This window comes from Macaca thibetana, chromosome 17 (assembly GCF_024542745.1).
Source record: "Macaca thibetana thibetana isolate TM-01 chromosome 17, ASM2454274v1, whole genome shotgun sequence".
Classification (NCBI taxonomy): domain Eukaryota; kingdom Metazoa; phylum Chordata; class Mammalia; order Primates; family Cercopithecidae; genus Macaca; species Macaca thibetana.
Window position 1 is genome coordinate 52842380 of NC_065594.1, and position 19119 is coordinate 52861498.

The 19119-nt window shown below is 38.1% G+C and overlaps 1 protein-coding gene across 5 annotated transcripts in view; it reads left to right on the forward strand.

Moving 5' to 3' along the window:
* Positions 1-19119, forward strand: part of PIBF1 (progesterone immunomodulatory binding factor 1) — a 238717-nt gene that overhangs the window by 155608 nt on the left and 63990 nt on the right. Inside the window, exon 15 of one of the 5 annotated variants that reach the window (XR_007720925.1) lies at positions 719-19085. The exons of the other annotated variants lie outside the window; for them this stretch is intronic. The gene's annotated coding sequence lies outside the window, so the exon portion shown is untranslated. The remainder of the gene's footprint in view (positions 1-718; positions 19086-19119) is intronic. 5 annotated transcript variants of the gene reach the window in all.

Consider the following 19119-nt stretch of genomic DNA (forward strand, 5'->3'; position numbering starts at 1 on the left):
AAGAAGTTTTTCTTTTTTCCTTCTTTTTTTTTTTTTTTGTTGTTGTTATTGTTGTTGTTGAGACAGGGTCTGGCTTTATCACCCAGACTGGAGTTTAGTGGCATGATCACAGTTCATTGCAACCTCCGCCTCCCAGGGTCAAGTGCTCCTCCCACCCCAGCCTCCTGAGTAGCTGGGACTATAGCTATGCACTACCATGCCTGGCTAATTTTTATATTTTTTTAGTGCAGTCAGGGTTTCACCATGTTGCCCAGGCTAGTCTTGAACTTCTGGGCTCAAGCGATCCACCTGCCTACGGCCTCTGAAAGTACTGGGATTAGAGATGTGCCACTTCACCCAGCCAAGAAGTTAATATTTTAAAAGTTTTGAAAACTATTTCTCTTATAATAAAGGGTTTTTTAAAGTCATATGTTAAATAACATTAATATATGTCATGTATTACTTGTTTTCTTAAGGATCTGTTTATAATCTTTACAGTGTCTTTTATACTATAACATTGGAGGATCTTTATCCTCAAATTTCAAAAGACCAGAAATACTTCATTTTATTGCAGTGCCTGACACATAGTTAATGCTCGGGGTAGACACAGTGGTGCGGTGGTAAATGTTAACAACCAGCTTTCCAAGAGGGATATGAGGGAGAGCTTGATTTGTAACATTGGCTTGTATCTGTTGTATAAATATTCCCACCATGACTAACTTCAGACTACCAACCTAAGGTTACTGAAGATGGAGTAAAGATTGTCAGCAGCATACCAGTACTTAATGTTCGCAGCATACAGATACAACAGACATAGACTCAAGACTCAAGAGCACAACAGACTCAAGAGCACAGATGATAGTAAAATAATTTTAAATTGACAAGTTTGATTATTTTTACCTTTGTTTTTAATAAAATGTATTTTACTATAAATTTAAATAATTTAGTTTTTAATGCTAGTTGTGTTTGATAGCCAGCTCACAAAATCCCTAAAAACTTTCAAGATTCATTTGTACTTCATTCTTTTCATTGCTGAGTAATTTCTTTTTTTTTATTATACTTTAAGTTCTAGGGTACATATGCACAACGTGCAGGTTTGTTACGTATATATACATGTGCCATATTGGTGTGCTGCACCCATTAACGCATCATTTACGTTAGGTATATCTCCTAATGCCATCCCTCCTCCCTACCCCCTCCCCACAGTAGGACCCAGTGTATGATGCTCCCCTTCCTGTGTCCAAGTGATCTCATTGTTCAATTCCCACTTATGAGTGAGAACATGCGGTATTTGGTTTTCTGTTCTTGCGATAGTTTGCTGAGAATGATGGTTTCCAGCTGCATCCATGTCCCTACAAAGGACCTGAACTCATCCTTTTTTATGGCTGCATAGTATTCCATGGTGTATATGTACCACATTTTCTTAATCCAGCCTGTCACTGATGGACATTTGGGTTGATTCCAAGTCTTTGCTATTGTGAATAGTGCTGCAATAAACATACGAGTGCATGTGTCTTTATAGCAGCATGACTTATAATCCTTCAGGTATATCCCCAGTAATGGGATGACTGGGTCAAATGGTATTTCTAGTTCTAGATCTCTGAGGAATCGCCACACTGTTTTCCACAATGGTTGAACTAGTTTACAGTCCCACCAACAGTGTAGAAGTGTTCCTATTTCTCCACATCCTCTCCAGCACCTGTTGTTTCCTGATTTTTTAATGATTGCCATTCTAACTGGTGTGAGATGGTATCTCATTGTGGTTTTGATTTGCATTTCTCTGATGGCGAGTGATGATGAGCATTTTTTCATGTGTCTGTTGGCTGTATGAATGTCTTCTTTTGAGAAGTGTCTGTTCATATCCTTTGCCCACTTTTTGATGGGGTTGTTTTTTTCTTGTAAATTTGTTTGAGTTCTTTATAGGTTCTGGATATTAGCCCTTTGTCAGATGAGTAGATTGCAAACATTTTCTCCCATTCTGTAGGTTGCCTGTTCACTCTGATGGTAGTTTCTTTTGCTGTGCAGAAGCTCTTTAGTTTAATTACATACCATTTGTCAATTTTGGCTTTTGTTGCCATTGCTTTTGGTGTTTTAGGCATGAAGTCCTTGCCCATGCAGTTCGAATCCCATCCTCATCAGCTACGGAAGCCCTGTGGTCTGAGCTGAGTAATTTCATTGTGTGGATGTACCACAGTTTGTTTATCCATTCACTTGTTGATGGACATTGGGGTCATTTCCAGTTTTTGGAATAAAGCTCATATGAACATCCATGTACAAGTCTTTATATGAAATAATAGAGAAGTCCTACAAGCTGCTGCAAGCCAACTCCAGCACACTGCTAGCTGGAAGCAGAAAAGATAAATAAATGAATAACTTAAAGAAACAAATGAACCTCTGTTTGCTAATATATTGTAGATCCCTCATGTTGGCTTTAATTTCACAATAATTCTCAAAAATATTTTTTAAAAGTAAAATATTAAATTACATGCCTTCCTGAGCATTTCAGTTAATTGAAATAAGAATTTCTAAATGTGGACTGGATGCAGTGGCTCATGCCTATTATCCCAGCACTTTCGGAGGCCAAGGCAGGAGGGTCACATGAGCTGACGAGTTTGAGCCTTGGCTACAAATTAAGATCCGCCATCTCTAAAAATAAAGAAGCCGGGTGCACTGGCTCATGCCTTTAATTCCAGCCCTTTGGGAGGCCAAGGCAGGCGGATCACTTGAGGTCAAGAGCTCAAGACCAGCCTGGCCAACATGGCGGAACCCTGTCTCTACTAAAAATACAAAAATTAGCTGGGCATGATGGCACATGCCTGTAATTCCTGCTACCTAGGAGGCTGAGGCCCGAGAATCACTTGAGCTTGGGAGGTGGAGGTTGCAGTGAGCTGAGATTGTGCCATTGTACTCCAGCCTGGGCAACAGAGGGAAACTCTGTCTCAAACATAAAAAGAAAGAATTTCTAAATGTGAACACACGTCTATACATTGTTCGGAGAAAACATAAGAAATTAAGTGTTAAATGCTCCTATAATTAAGTATAATTTGCATGAAACCATTTTTAAATAATCTATTTCTTATATTGAGAAAAATACTTAAATGCTGAAATATTTATGATATGAGATGGTATGGTGCCTGGAATTTGCTTTAAAATATTTCATGAGAAAAGGAGGAAGGGCTCAACAAATGAAACAAGAATCACAAAATGTTAATAATGTTTGAAGTTGGATGACATGTACATATAGGTTTAGTACTCAGTTCTGGACTTTTGTGTATGTTTGAAAATATTTCATAAGACATTTGGAGAAAGAATCAGTAATCCTGTATTAAAGGATCCATACCAACTTCAGTATATAACTTTTCCCTTAAGATTGAAAATAAAATATTTAAAGTATTCCATGGATTTTACTTTTTTCTGCTTCACGAAAATTATATCGTTTACTCTTAAAATAATTATATAAACTAGCTGAATGATTAGTATTAGATTGCTGTTATAACAATAGACTATTCATAATAGATGGTGAAATAATACAGAAGGAAGTTATCTCAGGATCTTTACTCTTTATTTTATGTTATTTGTTTATTTATTTTTGAGACAGAGTCTCGCTCTCTTGCCCAGGCTAGAGTGCAGTGGTGCATTCTTGGCTCACTGCAACTCTGCCTTCCAGTTTCAAGTGATTCTCCTGCATCAGCCTCCCGAGTAGCTGGTATAGCAGGTGGACAACACCACGCCAGGCTAATTTTTTGTATTTTTAGTAGAGACAGGGTTTCACCATATTGGCTAGGCTGGTTCAGGATCTCTATTCTTTGGATCAGTTTAAATATTTAAATCAGTTTGGCCTTTTTGATAATACACAGATGAAATACAAATAACTAATGTTAGAATTACCATTGAGTTAAATGCTATTCAGATTATGTCTGAGGTTATACGTAAGTGAATGGACAAAATGACAATGCTAAGTAATACCCAAAATAAAAACAGATACTCCCCTTTTTAGCAGCTTTATTGAGGTATAATTGATATACAGTAAATTGCACATTTAAGGTATAGTGCAGTTTAACATTTGGCACATGAATATACCCATGAAACTATCACCAAAATAAAGGTAATGAACACATACATCTCCCCAAAAGTTTCCATATGCCCCTTTGGAATTCTTCCCTCCCAGTCTTCCCCATCTCAGTCCCTAAGCAACTACTGATTTACTTTCAGTTACTGTAGATTAGTTTGTTTGTTTTTTATTGAGACAGAGTCTCACTCTATTGCCCAGAATGGAGTACAGTGGTACGATCTTGGCTCACCACAACCTCAGCCTCCCGGGTTCAAGCAATTCTCCTGCCTCAGCCTCCCAAGTAGCTGGGACTATAGGCGTGTGCCACCATTCCCGGCTTTGTATTTTTAGTAGAGATGGGGTTTCACTCTGTTGGCCAGGCTGGTCTCGAACTCCTGACCTCGTGATCCACCTGCCTTGGCCTCTCCAAGTGCTGGGATTACAGGCGTGAGCCACCACACCCAGCCTAGTTTGTGTTTCCTAGACTTTTATATAAGAGGAGTCATACAGTGTGCATATACTTTTGTTAATCTGTCTTCTTTCATTCTGCATAATTATTTCAAGATTTATTCGTACTTTGCTTCTTTCATTACTGAGTAACATTTCATTGTGTGGTTGTACCACAGTTTGTTTTTCCATTCACTTGTTGATGGACATTGGGGTCATTTCCAGTTTTTTTTAAATAAAGCTCATATGAACATTCACATATAAGTCTTTGTATGGATGTATGCTTTCATTTCTCTTGGGTAAATATCTAGGAGTAGACTAGCTGGATCATATGGTAGGTGTCTATTTGACATCTTAAGAAACTGCTAATCTGTTTTCCCAGATGTTTGTACCATTTTACATTTCCATCAATAATGTATGAAAGTTCCAATTTTTCTACATCCTTGCCTTGATATGGTTAGTTTTTTTTTCTCTATAATGGGTGTGTGGTGGCATATTAGTGTGGTTTTAATTTGCATTTCCCTAATGACGAACGATTTTGAGGATCTTCTCATTTGAGTTTCTTCTTGCCCTCTGTTTGTCCTCTTGGGAGAAGTGTCTCCTCACATTTTTTGTCTGTTTTATCAGATTGTTTGTCCTCTTATTCTTGAGTTTTGAGTATTATTTATGTGTTCTAAATACAAGTCATTTATCAGATACATGATTTACAAATATTTTCTCCCACCCTGTGGCTTATCTTTTCACCTCTTAATGATGTTTTTTTATTTATTTTTACAGACAGAGTCTCACTTTGTCACCCAGGCTGGAGTGCAGTGGTATAATCATAGCTCATTGCAGCCTTAACTCTTGGCCTCAATAGCCTCAAACTATTGGGAGCCTTAGCATTCCAAATACTAGGACTACAGTTACCTACAACCACCCCTGGCTAATTTTTTTGTGTGTTTTGTAGAGATGGGGTCTCGCTATGTTGCTCAGGTTGTCTCAAACTCTTGGGCTCAAGTAATCTTCCCACCTTGGCCTCCCAAAGTGCTGGGATTACAGGTGTGAGCCATCCCACCCAGCCAACAATGTCTTTTGAAGAGATGCTTTTATCAAGTACAGTTCATCACTTTGTTCTTTTAGGGATTGTGTTTCGGTGTTGTATTTTAAATATCTTTGCCTAACCTAGGGTCATAAGGGGTTTTGTATATGTTTTTTTCTAGCTGTTTCATAGTTTTAGGTCTGTGATTCATTTTTCGTTTAATTTTTATATCGAGTGGAAGATATAGATTGAAATTGATGTTTGCATAATTGAAACCCAACTGTTCTGGCATCATTTATTGAAAAACAATTGATCATTTATGTGTGAGACTGTTCTCAACTCTCTGTTCCAGTTATCTGTCTGTCTTTATGTCAGTACCACACTGTCTTGATTGCTGTAGCTTTAGAATATCTGGAAATCAGATAGTATTGTTCCTCCAATGCTGTTCATTTCAAAGTTGTTTAGCTGGTTTTTTCTTTGCATTTCTATATGAATTCTATCATCAGTTTGTTAATGTTTTTCAAAAACTAGCTGTGATTTTGGTTGACATTACGTAAGTTGAAAATATAGATGAAGCAGAGAAAATTGACATCTTAATATTGAATATTCTGACCCATGAACACACTGCATCTTTACCCTTATTTAGATCTTCTTTAATTTATCTTACTACTATTATTTTTCAGTTTTCACTGTGTAACTAAAAACTGTCAACTGTTGGATGTCTTTTACTGTCAAATTTTTACAGCGAAAACTACTAAAATAGTAGTATTAGCAAGGTGTATGTTTTTCCATCCTTCTTTTTACCCGTCTGACAAAGTATGATTTTCAATTGGAGATTTTTTTAGAACCCTTAACATCTAATATATTTGTTGATATGGTTATGTTCATTTCAATATGTGACCTTTTGTGTCTGGTTTCTTTCACTGAGCATACTGTTTTTGATGTTCATCCATATTGTAGCATGTAGCCAGTACTTTATCCCTTATTACGGCGGAATAATATTCTGTTGTGTATATTTACCTTAATTTGTTTATTCATTCATCCTTTGATGAACATTTAGGTTATTTCCAACTTTTTGACTATTATAAAAAGTGCTGCTATGAACACACAAATACAAGCAAATGTAGGAGTACCTGTTTTAATGTCTTTTAAGTGTGTACCTGGGAATGGATTTGCTGGGCTCACCTTTGTTTTTTAGAAAGATATTTTCACTGGGTAAGGAATTTGAGGTTGACTTTTCTCTCCCTGTCTCTCTTTTTCAGTAGTTGAAAGATGTTGCTTCACTCTCTTCTAGTTTGCATCGTTTCTGCCAAGATATTGCTTCATCCTTATCTTTGTTCCTCTCTAGGTAATGTGTATTTATTTAGCTGCTTTTAAGAGATTTTTAGTCACTGACTTTAAGCAATTTGATTATCATTTGACTTGCTGCAGTTTTCTTCATTTTTTTCTATGCATGGGTTTTGTTGAATATCTTACATATGTGAGTTTATCAAATTTATAAATTTCTTAAATTTTTAAATACTTCTATCCTCTCATTTTCCTTTGGGGACTTCAATTAGACATATATTAGGCTGCTTAAAGTTATTCTACAACAGAACAAATGATGTTCTCTTCAGTTTTTTTTTTTCAGTCTTTTTTCTGCTTTTCTTTTGGATAGCTTCTTTTACTATGTCTTCCAGTTCACTAGTCTTTTCTTTACCACTATATAATCTGCTTTCAGTTTAATCCAGTTTTTATCTCATATGTTGTAGTTTTCATTTCCAGAAATTCAAATTGTATCTTCTTTGTGTCTTTTAGGTCTCTCCTTAACATTCTCAAACTTTATTTTCTGGAACATGTGAAATATAATTTCAGTAACTTTTTTTTGTATTCTTGTCTACTAATTCTATTATTTTGTCATTTCATGGCTGGCTTCAATAAAGTTGATTTATCTCATTATATATCACATTGTTCAGCTTCTTTGCATACGTAGTAATTATTTACTGGATGCCAGACCTTGTAAATTTAACCTTGGTGCTAGATATTTTGTATTCCTATATGCTTTTGTTAGCTTTTTTATGGAACATAATTAGGTTTCTTGGAAACAGTTTGATTCTTCCAAATCTTGCTTTTAAGCTTTTTTAGGCGGAAAAGGGTTTATCGTAAGGCCAATTTCTCCCCCATTACTGTAACAAAACTCTTTCAGTATTCCATGTCCTGTAAATTATAAGGTTTTCTACTTTGGCTGATGGAAATAAGCACTATGCCTTGCCCATGTTCACTTCAGAGATTGTTCCCACCAATCTTGTCTGTAGTTTTGTCTCCTGTCTTTATACATATGCAGTGTTCTGTGCCAGGTGAATACTTAAGGGGCACTATCTGTAAATTGTCAGAGTACTGTCTCTTTGCAGCTCCCTTTTCTTCAGTAGTCTCCCATATGAACTGTAACCACCTTGGTTTTTACTTGTATCAACAGCTCCTTAACTCAGAGAGTTTGACAGGCTCTGCCTTAATTCTCCTTCCCAGCACCGCAGCTTGAAAGCTGTCTCTAGGCAATAAACTCAGACAGTCATAGAGTTTACCTTGTTTGTTTCCTATGTGTCAGGAATCACCGTCCTTCATTGCTTGATGGCCAATGTCTTTCAACCATTGTTTTATTAGTTGGTCCAGTATAAAAGAGAAAAAAAGTTATTCCTTTTTGTGTACTTGTACATACCCCCTAATTCTCAAGTAACCACCAAGTTTAGTTAAGAATCAGGTGTCGGTGTGGAGTTTGTTAAACAGTAGAAAATCCAGAATCATAAAGCGTGCCACATTATTGCCAACAAGAATTGGTCTTTCTTAGCTGCCTTAAACACGTGCTGTCCTTCTAGTTATTCAGTAAATATTTATCAATTTCCTGCTATATTCAACAACTGATGACAAAATAGACATGGTTTTTCACTTCTAACATAACCAACCTTATTAACAAAGGACTTATTTTCTACTGTAAGCACTCAGAGATTTATCTTTTACAACTAACTTAATTTCAGGAAGCTTGTCTAGAAAATGGGACATGCGCAGTCATCAGTGACCACACGGCAAGGTTTAGCTACCTGGAATTTGGTACCTAGAAGGCATTGCTAGATTTGAAAGAGGTTTCAAGATGCATAGGTAAAATAAAGTAGACCTATAGGTACTAACTTTGAAAGAAATTTATAATGTATTGATGATTTTTCAAAAAACAAATTGCAGGATAATTTCTGATTCTCTGAGTTTTAATATATTTATGTGTGTGCATGTGCACAGCATATACAGAGAGGATGGGATTGTGTTTCTATTTAAACATAGAAAATGAAAAAAATCTGAAAATATGTCATGCAAAGGGGACACAAATAACACTAATCATGCATTAGCAATATAAAATAAGCTTTATTGCTGTAAAGTAAGTACTTGAAGGAATAAAACATTTATCTCTGCCGTTTGAGTTGCCTGACCCATTCTTCTGCCTCTAACAACTGCTAGGAGTGTTCTTCCGGCATCCCCAGTGAGCCCAGTGTCTTGGAAAGAGTCTGTGGCACATGCAACTCATAGGACCCCACCTCAACATTTTAAAGGAGGAGACTTACATAGCTACCATGTGGCCCTAAACAAACTAGATCTGATTAAATTTCAAGGTCAACCATACTTCTAAGACTTCAATGACATTAAAAAAAAAAAAAAAAAACCCTCCACTATTTTTTGTACCACTAAGAAGAAGAGTGGAGGATGCTGCTAATTAAACTATGATACAATGCTTTGTTATTACTTTAATTTTTTCATTTTAGACATACTTTCTTTTAGACTTTAGGCAGTGATTTTTTATCCTATATTGCACAACTCTGTTGCTGTGTTTTTCTTCTGTTTCAATGCCGAATCCATTGTGATCTTTTTAGATACTTAAATGACAATTGTACTCAGCCTATGAAGGACTAGCCATACTCCAAACTCAATTGAAATAATAATATGAACAGCCAAGACCAATTTTTTCATGCATGGGCTTTATCAACAGCAACTATAAGATGTATCTTATTTTCTTAGAAGACATTTAAAACAGTATGATTTGTAGGGCTCCTTTGCCTTTCAAAATGTTTGTCTGTTATTAAAAATCCTTTAGTAGGCTGGGCGCAGTGGGTCACATCTGTAATCCCATCATTTTGAGAGACCAAGGCAGGTAGATAACTTGAGGCCAGGAGTTCGAGACCTGCCTGGCCAACATGTTGAAACCCTGTCTCTACTAAAAATACAAAAATCATCTGGGTGTGGTGGCATGCACATATAGTCCCACCTACTTGGGAGGCGGAGGCAAGAGAATCGCTTGAGCCTGGGAGGCAGAGGTTAGAGTGAGCCAAGATTGTGTCACTGCACTCCAGCCCAGGTGATAGAGCAAGACTCTGTCTCAAAGAAAAATATCATTTAGTAAAGAACAGTGGCATGTATTTCATTACTAGAAACACAAGGCTTAAAAAATAACACTTAAGGCCGGGCTCAAGCCTGTAATCCCAGCACTTTGGGAGGCCGAGGCGGGCGGATCACAAGGTCAGGAGATCGAGACCACAGTGAAACCCCGTCTCTACTAAAAATACAAAAAATTAGCCGGGCGCGGTGGCGGGCGCCTGTAGTCCTAGCTACTCAGGAGGCTGAGGCAGGAGAATGGCGTGAACCCAGGAGGCGGAGCTTGCAGTGAGCCGAGATCGCGCCACTGCACTCCAGCCTGGGCAACAGCGTGAGACCCCGTCTCAAAAAAAAAAAAAAAAAAAATAACACTTAGATGAGATACTACATTACCTGAATTTTTTTAATTTAGCAAGTGAACTTTAATTCATCAGCCCATCAAAAGTCTCTTACTAGAATAATAGTAGAATAACAGTCACCAGAACCTGGGAAGGTGAAGATGGGAAATGAAGAGAGGGTGGTTAATGTACAAATATAAAGTTAGATAGAAGGAATAAGTTGTAGTGTTTAATTGTACAATAGGATGACTTTTTTTACAATAATTTATTGTATATTTCAAAATAGCTAGAAGATTCTAAATGTTCCTAATACAAAGAAATGACAAATGTTTAAGGTTATTGATGTCCTAAATATCCCGATTTGATTGTTATATATTATATGAATGTATAAAAATATCACATATACCCTATATGTGTAATTATTATTTATCAATTTAAAAACTAATAATTTTTAAAAAGTCTTTCCCCTATCCAAAACTGTCCTCTGTGCTGTCAATCGTGACTTATTTTTAAATGCCTGTTGCCTACAAGACAATGTCCAGATTCTTTAGCGTGGCATAGATGGCCAATTTGATTCTAATCTACTTCTCATCCTCATCTTCTGTCATCTCCCCTCTTCCCAAATCTTCACGTGCTGTCTCCTCCCACCACTTTGTTACCTTTGTACTTCTCAGTCTCATTTGTTGACTCCTTTTTCTCTGATTATGTCTTAAGTGTTGACGTGCCCCAGGGTTCTGTCTTGTTTGTTTAGAGGAAAAGGGGAAAAAAACAAGAACTTTGAAGTTAGGCAGACTGGTTATATGACTTTAGGCAAGTTATCTTTTGTAAGCCTCAATTTTCCAAAGTATGAGTGGCAATAATAATATAATATTGCATGTTTGCCCCAAAATGAGAGAGGGTTCAATCTAAGATAAGCACTTAGCACACTAACTGGCATATGTTAATCACTTGGTAAATGTAGGATCTTATTTCTGTTCTAGAGTTACATTCATTTTTCTCTTGCTGGCCATAATATTAATAGAATAAGTATTTTTCTTGTAAATCTGGCAATTTTTAAAGGAAATAACAGTTCCAGAGTTGGAGTAAATAATGATTTTGCCTATATAGGAGTATTCAGAATAAGCCTGGCGTGGTGACTCATGTCTATAATCCCAACACTTTGGGAGACTGAAGCAGGGATATCACCTGAGGTCAGGAGTTGAAGACCAGCCTGGCCAACATGGTGAAACCCTGTCTCTACTGAGAATACAAAAATTAGCCAGGCGTGGTGGTGGGCATCTGTAATCCCAGCTACTTGGGAGACTGAGGCATGAGAATCGGTTGAACCCAGGAGGCGGAGGTTGTAGTGAGCCGAGATCGCACCACTGCAGCACTCCAGCCTAGGTGACACAGCAAGACTCTGTCTCAAGAAAAAAAAAAAAAAAAATTCAGAATAAACAATAAAATGAATTTTAACACAATAGCAAAATTTTTAATGATAATTTAAATAATTTCTGTGACGAGGTATGTGGTACTAAAACTGCAATTCTGAAGAATAATCAACTGCTCTTATCAAATATAGAAGTGTATTTAATTGCATACAAACTAAGCATTTTAGGAGAAATGTGAAAAACTGCATTTTTATTTTATTTATTTTTTAATTAAGACAAGTATTCATTGGTGAATAGTGTTTATATAATCATAACATAAACAGTGAATGTTCTTTTTTTTTAATTTCAACTTTTATTTTAGATTCAGGGATACATGGGCAGGTTTATTATCTGGGTTTTTTGTTGGTTGGTTTTTTTGAAATGGAGTCTCACTCTGTCGCCCAGGCTGGAGCGCAGTAGCACAATCTCGGCTCACTGTAACCTCTGCCTCCCTGGTTCAGGTGATTCTCCTGCCTCAGCCTCTCAAGTAGCTGGGATTACAGACTCCTGCTACAGTGCTCGGCTAATTTTTGTATTTCTCTGGGTATATTATGTGATGGTAAAGTTTGGAGTTTAATTGATACTGTCACCCAGGTAGTGAGCATAGTACCTAATAGTTAGTTTTTCAACCCTTGGCCCCCTGTCCCTCATCCCATTGCTAGTTCCCAGTGTCTGTTGTTCCCATCGTTCCCATCTTTATGTCCATATATATATGCAATGTTTAGTTCCCACTTAATAAGTAAAAATATGGAGTATTTGGTTTTCTGTTTCTGCATTAAATCACTTAGGGTAATGGCCTCCAGCTGCATCCATGTTGCTGCAAAGGACACAATTTCATTCTTTTCTATTGCTGCATAGTGTCCCATGGTGTATATGTATGACAATTTCTTTATCCAATCCATTGTTTATGGGCACCTAGGATGATTGCATGTCTTCATTATTGTAAATAGTGCTGTGATGAGCATGCCAGTACATGTGTTTGGTAGAATGATTTATGTTCCTTTGGGTTTATATCCAGTAATGGGATTGCTAGGTTGAATGGTGGCTCTGTTTTAAGTTCTTTGAGAAATCTCCAAACTTCTTTCCACAATGGCTGAAGTAACTTATGTTCCTACCAACAATATACAGGCATTCCCTTTTCTCCTCAGCCTCACCAGTTTTGACTTTTTAATAAAAGCTATTCTGACTGGTATGAGATGGTACCTCATTGTGGTTTTGATATGCATTTTTCTGATGATTAGTGATGATGAGCATTTTTTGAAAAACTGTATTTTTAAAACAAAGAAAAGCTTCAAATTAACCAGAATTGTTATATTCAAATTAGAGAACATGAATTACTGACAAAATGAGTTTGTTGAATCAAAAAGCCAAAGTTAAGCAATAATAATACATAAGACAAAAATGAACATAAACATTTAAGAGTAATGATATCATAGTCTATTATCAATTTTCAGTAAATATTATAACAAAAATGATTATATGAATATATACGTATAAATAAAAATAGCTAGTAATTTTGAGAGCCTCCTTAATGCCAGTCATAGCACTTTATGAAACCACAGAAGTTCTGCTTGGGTTAACTGTACTTTCCAGAACATGAAACCCCTGAGTTGGCCAGTGTGTCCAGACTTCTTGAGGCCTGAAAGGAGCTCTCCAGTTGAGTGAGCTTCCATTAGGTTGGCAAGTGTATTGGTCAATTCTCACACTGCTAATAAAGACATACCTGAGACTGGGTAATCAATAAAGGAAAGAGGTTTCATTGACTCATACTTCTGTAGGGCTGAGGAGGCCTCAGGAAACTTACAGTTGTGGTGAAAGGGGAAGCAAACATGTCCTTCTTCACTGGGTGGCAGCAAGAAGTGCCAAGCAAAGGGGGAAAAGCCCCTTACAAAAACCATCAGACCTTTTGAGAATTCACTCACTATCATGAGAACAGCATGAGGGTAACTGCCCCCATGATTAATTACCTCCCACCGGGTCCTTCCCACAACATGGGGGGATTTTGGAAACTACAATTCAGGGTGAGATCTGGACGGGGACACAATGCCTAACCATATCATTCTGTACCTGGACCCTCCCAAATCTCATGTCCTCATATTTCAAAACACAATCATGCCTTTCCAACAGTCCCCCAAAGTCTTAACTCATTCCAACATTAACCCAAAAGTCCAAGGCCAAAGTCTCATCTGAGACAAGGCAAGTCCCTTCCGCCTATGAGCCTGCAAAATTAAAAGCAAATTAATTACTTCCTAGATACAGTGGGGGTACAGGCATTGGGTAAATACACCCATTTCAAATGGTAGAAGCTGACCAAAACAAAGGGGCTACAGGCCCCATTTTAAGTCCAAAATCCAACAGGACAGTCAAATCTTAAAGCTCCAAAATGACCTCCTTTGACTCCAGGTCTCACATCCAGGTCACATTGATGCAAGAGGTGGGCTCCCGCAGTCTTGGGCAGCTCTGCCTTTGTGGCTTTGCATGGTTCAGCCCCGCTCCTGGCTGTTTTCATGGGCTGGCAGTGTCTACAACTTTTTCAGGCAGACAGTGCAAGCTGTTAGTAGAGCTACCATTATGGGGTCTGAAAGCAGTGGCCCCCTCTTCTCACAGCTCCACTAGGCAGTGTCCTAGTGTGGACTTTTTGTGGGTGCTCCAACCCCACATTTCCCTTCTGCACTGCCCTAGCAGAGGTTCTCCGTGAGAGCTCTGCCCTTGGAGCAAACTTCTGCCTGAACATCCAGGAGATTTCATACATCCTCTGAAATCTAGGCAGAGGTTCCCAAACCTCAGTTCTTAACTTCTGTGCACCCACCCACAGGCCCAACACCATGTGGAAGCTGCCAAAGCTTGGGGTTTGCGCCATCTGAAGCAAAGGCCAGAGCTGTACATTGGGCCCTTTTAGCCATGGCTGGAGCTGAAGCAGCTGGGATGCAGGGCACCATGTCCTGAAGCTGCATAGAGCAGGGGGTCCCTGGGCCTGGCCCCAGGAAACCATTTTTATCTCCTAGGGCTCCAGGCTTGTGATTGGAGGGGCTGCTGTGAAGGTCTCTGACATGTCCTGGAGACATTTTCACCATTGTCTTGGCAATTAACATTTGGCTCCTTGTTACATAGGCAAATTTCTACAGGAGGCTCAAATTTCTCTCCAGAAAATGAGGTTTTCTTTTCTATCGTATTGTCAGGCTGCAAATTTTCCAAACTTTTGTGCTCTACTTCCTCTTGAATGCCTTGCCGCTTAGAAATTTCTTCCCCTAGAGTGTAAATTAGTTCAACCATGTGGAAGACAGTGTGGCGATTCCTCAAGGATCTAGAACCAGAAATACCATTTGACCCAGCAATCCCATTATTGGGTATATACCCAAAGGATTATAAATCATTCTGATATAAAGACACGTGCACACGTATGTTTATTGCGGCACTGTTCACAATAGCAAAGACTTGGAACCAACCCAAATAGGCTGGTTAAAGAAAATGAGGCACATATACACCATGGACTACTATGTAGCCATAAAAAAGTTCATGTCCTTTGCAGGAACATGGATAAAACTGGAAACCATCATTCTCAGCAAACTAACACAGGAACAGAAAACCAAACACCACGTGTTCTCACTCATAAGTGGAAATTGAACAGTGAGAATACATGGACACGGGGAGGGGAACATCACACACTGGGGCCTGTCTGGGGATGGGGAGCTAGGGGAGGGATAGCATTAGGATAAATACCTAATGTAGATGACAGGTTGATGGGTGCAGCAAACCACCATGGCACATGTATACCTATGTAACAAACCTGCACATTCTGCACATGTATCCCAAAACTTATAATTTAAAAAAAAAAAAAAGAAAGAAATTTCTTACCCCAGATACCCTAAATCATCTCTCTCAAGTTCAAAGTTCTACAGATCTCTAAGGCAGCGGCAAAATGCCACCGGTCTCTTTGCATAGCAAGAGTGACCTTTACTCTAGTTCCCAAGAAGTTCCTCATCTCCATCTGAAACTACCTCAGTCAGCCTGGACCTTTTTGTCCATATCACCATCAGCATTTTGGTCAAAGGTCTAGGAAGTTCAACCAGTCTCTAGGAAGCTCCAAACTTTCCCACATTTTCCTATCTTCTTCTGAGCCCTCCAAACTGTTCTAACCTCTGCCAGTTATTCAGTTCCAAAGTCACTTCCACATTTTCAGGTATCTTTACATCAGCGCCCCACTATCCAGTACTGATTTACTGTATTAAGCTGTTCTCATGCTGCTAATAAAGACATACCTGAGACTGCGTAATCTATAAAAGAAAGGTTTAATTGATTCACAGTTCCACGGGGCTGGGGAAACCTCAGGAAACTTACAGTCATGGTGGAAGGGTAAGCAAACATGTGTTTCTTCACATGGTGGCAGCAAGGAGAAGTGCAGAGCAAAGGGGGAAAAGCCCCTTATAAAACCATCAGATCCTGTGAGAACTCACTGTCACAAGAACAGCATGAGTGTAACCATGCCCATGATTAATTACCTCCCACTGGGTTCTTCTGATGGGAACTACAGTTCAGGATGAACTTTGGATGGGAACACAAAGCCTAACCATATCAACAATTACATCAAAGAAGAATCAAAGAATTTGCAAAAATGATTCAAATACAATCAGTCTACTCTTAGGTTCCTGATGGATGTGTTATTAGCTATATTTAACATATTGAAGAAAAACAGAGAACATACTGAATACTGTAATATATGGTATGATTACTCTTGAAATCACATTTTCACTAAGTGATTAAGCTTTTGGAAAACTGGCCACAAAGTTGACCTAAGACTGATTTGGAAGATTGGGGCTGATTTGAATGTAAATATAATCCTTTATCATTAAAAATGTAACTAGTACCTAGACAAATAGCAATTTCTAGCCAGGCTAGAGTGCATTGGCACGATCTCGGCTCATTGCAACCTCCGCTTCCTGGGCTCAAGCAATTCTCCTGCCTCAGCTTCCTCAGTAGCTGGGATTACAGGTGTGTGCCACCACGCCCGGCTAATTTTTTGTATTTTTAATAGAGACAGGGTTTCACCATGTTGGCCGGGCTGGTCTCAAACTCCTGACCTCAGGTGATCCGCCCACCTCGGCCTCCCAAAGTGCTGGAATTACAGGTGTGAGACACCACACCCAGCCGACAAATAGCTTTTATACTTTTTTGACCATGACCTATAGTATGAAGTGTACCTTACATAGCAAGCCAGTGCCCAAATATGTGTTGTGTATTTGTGTGTGTGTATCTGAAACAATATCCTTAACATGTGGAATACATTCTATTAGTTGCTATTCTGTTCTGTTTCTTTTTTATTATTTCCTCTTTTGTTTTAACACTGTCAGCAACCTATGTGTGAAAACATTCATTTGGACAAATGTGTAATATTTTCTTCTTGTGGAAACCTTGATGAAAAATGGGCTTTGGAATTGAAAAAGAAAGGTGAAAAAGTAAGAATGATTATAAAGGATGATAGAGAAATATGGAGTCATCCGATGTGACTGTTGTATAAATATCTAGAATGCTTCCCAGATATGTTTGTCTACTGTGTATAGGAGCAAGCTAATCCAACCTCTATATCATTTTGAATTAATACTGTGTACTGCTGAAATAACTGTTATATATCCCCATATTTTTGGCCTGTCCCTTTTCTGCCCCTTCGAGCACTCTTTGAACAAATTTACTGTGGTTTTCTCAGTTGGTTGGAATTAGTATCATTTACAAATTTGAATAATAGTCTGTACTGTATTCCTCCAAATTATTTATAGTACACCTATATGGCTAAGACTCAGAGAACCCCAATACTTTCATTCTTTATCTAGAGAGGTGTTTAGACTACATCTTCACAAAAAGGTACCCCTCCAATTCAATAGTGATTTGCTTTGAAAAACAAATCTTATTTTGAACTTCATTGACTTTTTTGAAGGTCTCCTATTTATGTGTTAACATTTTAATCACTCAGTTACATAGTTCTTGAGGAACTGCAGTAAATAGCAAGAATTCCCATTGCAGAAACCGTGTTACTTTTTCTCAAATAAATTTGTTTATTTATGGCTTTTTATACGCAGAGCACTTGCCTTAGAATAATTTATAAAAGTAGTGTTACTGTAAACTGTTCTAGCCCATCATGCCATTTAGCTCATCATAAGAAATAAAGTGTATTTAGTAATAATGTTTGTTAAGTGTTAGGCAATACTAATATCAAGTTCATTCTTTCAACAAATATTTATTGAGTACCTATTATGGGCCAGGCATTTGTTCTAGGTTCTGGGAATGATTAGTGAATAAGACACAAAAATTCCTGCCCTTTGGTACTCATACTGGAGTTGGGGAGAAACAGAGATTTTTTTGTCAAGTGAAATATATACTCATTTAGAACCTGATGGGTTATATGAAGAAAAACAAGCAATGAAGAAGATTGTGAACAGTTCATACTGCCTGTAGTTCCCAGCCCAGTGGGGATGTAGGAGACTCAAAGTGAGTGCCATGGTTTTTAAGTTTCTTCTGAAAGTGGCCAAATCAGCAAGGAAAAAGGCATTAGACCTATAGATGCTACATGAATGTAGGCATTCAGGCAAAATGTAATCAGGTATCTCTAGTATGGAAGAATCGTTGTAAAGCATATTTCTTTATGGATAATTAATCACATTTATTTATCATTTGTGTGTGTGCGTGTGTACAGAGACGTCAGTGCATGCATACACATGCCTTTAATACACCTTCTTTGTCTTTGGGTCTCAGGGGAGAGGGATTCTTTTCTGTTCACATTCTGGGTTATTTTTAATATTGCTTTATTTTCTGTTATTGGGAAGCAGTAACAAGTATCGCCTGAACATGATTCTGGAAGCAGACTCACTGGATTCAAATCTCAGCTCTGGCGATTACTAGCTGTGTAAACTTGGAAAAGTTTTTTAACTTCTTTTGGTTTCGGTGTCCTCATTTATAAAATGTTAAGTTCCAAATAAAGCGACTTTCATTGAAATATTTCCTCAGAAAATCCAGGGGTTTATTTTTTTAGAAACAGATTGTGTCTTGTAACATCTAAGGGGTGGAAAAACAAGACAGAAGAGAAAAGGTAACATTTAAAAATAGGCAAAGACAATCTGAAAGGGCTACGTACTGTATGATTCCAACTATATAACATGCTGGAAAAGACAAAACTATGGAGTCAGTAAAACAGCAGTTGCCAAAAGTTAGGAAGACTCCACCATGCCTGGCTGGTGTCATGCCTTCTATGGGGTTTAGACAGATACATGACATGTGTCTGCCATTATGTTATCACAGAGCAGTTTCACTGCCCTAAAAATCCTGTGTTCTGCCTCCCAGGCTCAAGCAATTCTCATGCATCAGCCCTCCGAGTAGCTGGGACTACAGGCGTGCACCACCACGCCTGGCTAATTTTTGTATTCTTAGTAGAGAGGGGTTTCACCATGTTGGCCAGGCTGGTCTTGTTGGCCAGGCCACAAGTGAGCCGCTTGC